This window comes from Myotis nattereri (assembly GCF_964212035.1).
Source record: "Myotis nattereri genome assembly, chromosome: 7".
Classification (NCBI taxonomy): Eukaryota; Metazoa; Chordata; class Mammalia; order Chiroptera; family Vespertilionidae; genus Myotis; species Myotis nattereri.
In genome coordinates, this window is record NC_138082.1 from 69,655,510 (window position 1) to 69,661,222 (window position 5,713).

At 47.9% G+C, this 5,713-nt stretch overlaps 1 pseudogene across 1 annotated transcript; it reads left to right on the plus strand.

Moving 5' to 3' along the window:
* The first annotated feature begins 4,909 nt into the window (after nt 1-4,909).
* On the plus strand, nt 4,910-5,472 carry LOC308522358 (glutathione peroxidase 1-like; annotated as a pseudogene). Its single transcript has one exon. The product of its transcript is annotated as a glutathione peroxidase 1-like (transcript).
* Nucleotides 5,473-5,713: the final 241 nt, after the last annotated feature.

A 5,713-nucleotide genomic window follows, 5' to 3' on the forward strand; every position in this document is an offset into this window, starting at 1 on the left:
ATATAGGCACCTGTAATCTTGGATACAAACACTTGGTATGAGAATATGGGAATTATTATCAGTATCAACATATCACTCCCTTTAGATGGCTAGCTTGCAAGGTCTGACAGTTAAGTTTATCTTTTCTATTATCCAAGCTAAAAAACAAAATTGTATTTTTATAGAATAAGAGACTATCTAAAAATAACAGGGTAGTTCAAACAGCAATTTTAAACAGCAGTTTTCCAAAGGAAGGACCACCATGCTTCATTCCCACACTGGTTTTATGTAAATGAGTCAAATCATTGACTCTTGGGGGTTGTTAACATTATTAACCTACTTAGCTTTGAGGTTTCCTTTACTAAGTCCTGTAAAGAGAATTAATAATGAGGTGCATGTGAAAGTTTTATCTTTAGAGAACCCTTCTGCCTATGCTGTTTTAAGCCTGGTGTGATGAAGCCACTTTGGGATCCCGTTGACCTTGACTGCCATGGGGGTGGTCAGGATGATGGTATGTGGTTCCCTCTAGGTAGGAATCTTGAGTGGTAAATTTCTTTACCCAAACAGAGTCACCAGGGCAGAAGGGATGAACCAGATCAGAAGTTGGTACAGGCAGAGCATCTTGGATGTGCTTCTGGATTGCTTTCTAGACTGTAAAGCCTGTAAGAACTTGAATAAAGACTGGTTATGGATTTCAGCTTTTATTATTATTATTATTTTTAATTCGGGGGACTATTTCCTGGAGTAACTGCTTAGCTACTGTGGTGGCTGTTCTGTCTTAGTCTGGTAGGTCAGGGTCTGGAAGAGTCACTAGAATCTGTAAGGGCCCCACTGGTCTTAGGGCAGCCTCCCGGCTGCTTCATCTGTTATTCACGCTACAGCAGCTCGGTTCCCTCTTGCTTCTGGGGAGTTCCCTTGTCTCACATAGGTAGAGGGGAAAGACTTAGTTACATTTGGTAGCACTAATTGGCCCATTGTCCGTGCTCTGCTGATGTTTGCTTAACTACCTACCATATTACCTCAAGGATTCTGGGCTCTGAATTCTTTTAGGGAAAATGGATGTCGGAGGGGTCCTCTGGCTACTTCCATGCTGAAGGGAGACAGAGTTTTCTTTCAGAGCCAAGAGATCCTTGCTGTCTGTCAGAGGGACGATGGGGCCTGGGCACCGAAGAAGGTGGGCTTGTGACCTGGTAAATTTTAAACTGCCTTATAAAATTTAGTATTATTGAGCAATTAGAACAGCAAGAGTTATAACAAATGGTATGGTGGAAGGGAAAGAAAACACTTCAGTTTTGATAACTTCTATTGAAATAGAATTTTCCTCCTTAAAATTATTCCTCTGTTTCTTTAATTTGGCCTGATTGTTTGCATAAACACACTAAGAACGGTAACTGACTATCTTTGTCAGAATTTCATGATTGAATTTTAATGTGCCCCATAGGGCCAGGAAGCCAAGCCATCCAGCTGCCATCAGGCCTGCCTACAGAATCTGCTGAGTTAGGTGAATCCATCACCTGCAGTGACTCCACTCAGGCCCGTGCCCTAGGCTTCAAGGCCGATTTTAGAAGTCCTCCTACTCCTTGCGGCCTAGAGTGTGTGGGGGTCCCACAGGGACGCAGAGGCACCCTTATTGCTCCCCTTCTACCCTGACCAACCACCAGCGATGGTAGGGTATGGGCCTGATGCTCCAGTGCTAGCTATTTTCAGGGCCACCAAGCAAGATACCAGGATTTCTCTGTGGCACTTTTATTTGTTTCAAGTCTTCAGAGTTCAGACAGGGCTTTTTAAAACATGGTACTCCAGTCAAAGTTTTTGGTCAATAAAACCACTATTGGAAACCGGTTTTATTGAATTTATGCAAAGAAATGTATTTCCATGATTTATTAAGAATTGCCAAATTTCGGAGGAATTGTATAAGGAGAAAAATATACTGACCTGCTTTAAGAACTTCTGATTTTTCTTGCCAGTCCTTTCTATGGACTTTTTAGAGTAATATAACAAAACAGTAAGTGCCTTTACATGACAAGAAGAAATTTAAAATGTGTCTATACTTAAATAGACAGTTACAGCTGTCCCTGTAGTAGGGTTCCCCTACTTGGCTTGTCCTTAAAAACTACCTGTGACCTCTGGGAGGGGTGACATGGCCTCTCAGAATGGATAAGGGAGTAGTGCTTCCACATGAGCTTTATCCCTTTGCAGGGTCTCACATGTCACAGGACCTCACAGGGTCTGTAATTCCTGTAGCAGAGGGCTGGTACTCACCACTTCCCTCTGTTCTAGACAGGCCTCCCCCACTTTTCTTAAGTTGAGGTTTGTGCCACCCCTGACATGGGCATGGTCACACAGGCCTGCAAGGCTGTATACAGGCTGCCAACTGTCTTTCAATAGAGACTAAAATCTGATGGGTATTTTTCCTTGCCTTTGGGCACCTGCCCTTTTGGCAACTGCATTCAAATCTGTAAGAGAATTAAAGGTTAGTATAACATATTTATATAAGGAAGTACAATATTGGCACTGTGGCCACTTCAGGCAGCCAAATTTTCTGTTGCCAAACATGACACATGGTAGGGCTATACAAACATCTCAGGGAGGTAACTAAAGTCCATTTTTGATCTTCCCACACAAAGCAAAACTGTAATTGTCTCTCTGGAGTCATGTCCATGAAGACGCAGGCATCATTTAAGTCCATTATACAGTTTTCTCCAGGCTACTGTCAGGGCTGTGCATGGTGGCCAGTTTTTCTTTCTAGCCACAAACACAGTCTGTCTAAGTTCCCTAAAATGCATTCTGCCATGGGAGAAGGTTGTTTTACTGTACATAGACAGCTTAACCCCTATACAACTGGGCTTGGACCTAGCAAACTGCAGTCTATAAGTTCAATATGCAGCCTCCAGTCCTCCTAACCCAACAGCGTCTTGGCTAGTCCCTTAGTCAAACTCCTCCTCTCTAGGAGCGTCTGAAAGTCCTGAAGGCTCTGGGGTCCATAGTAAGTGCCTTCCCTTTACCCTCTCCTGTTAACCCTGTTTATCAGTTACAGGGCCTTGCCATCCCTGTCTTTCACCACTGCTTGGTTCCTAGTGGCGAGCCAAACATAGCCAGGGCTGCAGGGAGAGACAAGTTTGTACATAGCAAAGTGCTCCGGTGAAGGTTTGGGCATCAGGCCCTGGCCTTCCCACCTGTCCTCCTTCCTGGCAGAGACCGCGGCCTCCTCTGCAGGCTCCCTTGCCAGAATGTGGCATATAGCCCCCCCTTAACCAGTATCTTGGCCCACCCCTTGGTCTAAGAGGTTAACTCTCTTTATTTCTTCGGGAGAGTTCAAAGTCCCGAGCCCTCCAACCCAAAGGAGTGTCTTTTCTCCCTTTAATTCCTTGCAGTACCAGAAGCTGCTGCTGAAGTCTTAACCCTTTCAGTACATTTACAACCAGGGGAGCTTTCACTAGCTCTATTTGCTGCTTTCACAGATCCCGGGCTCGCTGCTCTATTCCCGGGGCTGCCAGGAGGCTAGTAGCTGTCACTGGCTTTTGGTTTAACTGCTGTAGCCAGCAAGCCAAAGGCCTAAGTCTTCTATTGCTTGTTGTAAAACGCTCATTATTCACTGGGCAGCAGTTGGGCAGCCCTAGTGTCAGGTAAATGTCTGCTGTCCCCCACTTGTCATTGTTGCTGCTGTTTGGCTCTGGGTGTCTGACCTCCCCTCCTGCTTACTCTTCTCACCCCCGCTTACCTACCCACTCTTTCTCTAGGCAAAAGTTTCTGCTGGGATTGCCTGGCTGCAGCTTAAATATTTGGTCCCTCTACCTTCTTTTGCCTGCTGTTGCTTCTTTGGCAAAGGTCTCTCCCAAACCTCCTGCTCCATCTGCTCTTTGGGAATCTGGTTCCAAGTTTTCAAAGGGTGGGGAGTCAACAGGATCTCCCAACAGGGCACTTACTCCTAAAGTCCTGTCCTGACACCTAGTGTTGGGAGCACTGGCTCCTGCTGGGACCCACACATCTTCTAGATACTGCCAGTGAAACCAAGTGTCAGAGCAGCAAGGGCACAGCTGCTCTGAGTTGTTCTGAGTTCCTATATTTTTTCTTTTTCTTTTATTTTTTTTTTTGTAGTTTTAACCTTTTAATTAGTAAGCCAAATGCTTAAGTCCTTTATTGTATGTTGTAAAATATTTATAATTCACTGAACAGGCTTGTAGCAAATATATATCCCTGGACCACAAGGCTTTACAGGGCAGCCCATTATTGGGTCCCTTTCCCCACGTGGGGAGTCTGTATCTGCTTGTAATAAATTTTCCACACTTTTGCTTAAATCTTCTGATCCGTGGAGCTCATTTTTCAGTGTCCCGAGACACAACCCCAGGGAAAACACCTTGGCTCACCGTTCTGGTTATCACCAGGATAAATATTTGTACCAATTCAGAGTTGTCTATTAATTTCCATGTATGTCATCTTGCATATAACATATGTCTCTGAGAGGTGGTGACTGATTTTATCCCCCTCAAAGCCTTGACCATGACTGGAGCTAAATAAATGTCTGTTGCATTAAAAATTTTTTTTAAAAAAAGATTCAGTTCCAGCCGAAACCGGTTTGGCTCAGTGGATAGAGCGTCGGCCTGTGGACTGAAAGGTCCGGGGGTCGATCCCGGTCAAGGGCATGTACCTGGGTTGTGGGCACTTCCCCAGTAGGGGATGTGCAGGAGGCAGCTGATCGATGTTTTTTTCTCATCGATGTTTCTAGCTCTCTATCTCTCTCTCTTCCACTCTGTAAAAAAATCAATAAAATATGTTTAAAAAAAAAAAAGATTCAGTTCCTTCCATCAATATTAATGATCAGGGTTTTAAGGGAAGCTGTATTCTCCCAAAGGGTAATTTAAAAATATTTTTTAAATTGATTTTTAGAGGTTCCTGTCCCCAGCGCGCCCTGTGCTGCCCACCCCACGCCATGTGCGCCGCTCAGCTGGCGGGGCCGCGGCCCCGCGCTCCGTGCACGCGTTCTCCGCGCGCCCGCGGGCCGGCGGGGAGCCCCTGAGCCTGGGCGCCCTGCGGGGCAAGGTGCTGCTCATCGCGAACGTGGCGACTACACCCAGATGAACAGGCTGCAGCGGCGCCTCGGGCCTGGCCGTGCTCGGCTTCCCGTGCAACCAGTTTGGGCACCAGGAGAACGCCAAGAACGAGGAGATCCTGAACTCGCTCAAGTACTTCCGGCCCCGCGCGGGTTCGAGCCCAGCTTCACGCTGTTCGCGAAGTGCGAGGTGAACGGCGCGCAGGCGCACCCCCTCTTCGTCTTCCTGCGGGAGGCGCCCAGCGAGGACGCCACGGCGCTCGTGACCGACCCCAAGCTCGTCATCGGGTCCCCCGTGTGCCGCAACGACGTGTCCTGGAACGTCCTGGAACTTCGAGAAGCTCCTGGTGGGCCCGGACGGCGTGCCCGTGCGCAGGTCCAGCCGCCGCTTCCCCACCATCGACATCGAAGCCCTGCTGGCCCAGGCCCCCGGCAGTGCCTAGGGCGCCCGCTCACCCACCGGCCTCTGGGGGTGTTGACCCATGAGGGTGTTGCCTCTAAACCTACGCGGAGGAATGCCTGATGTCCAGCCAACCCCCCCCCCCCCCCCAGAGGCGCCCTGGTCCTGCCCACTCCAGCCTCCCCCTCCCACACATGGCTTTCACAATAAACTGCCCGGTGTCAGCGGAAAAAACAACAAAAAAAACCCACCAGGGATCCAGCTCACAACCTAGGCATGTGGCC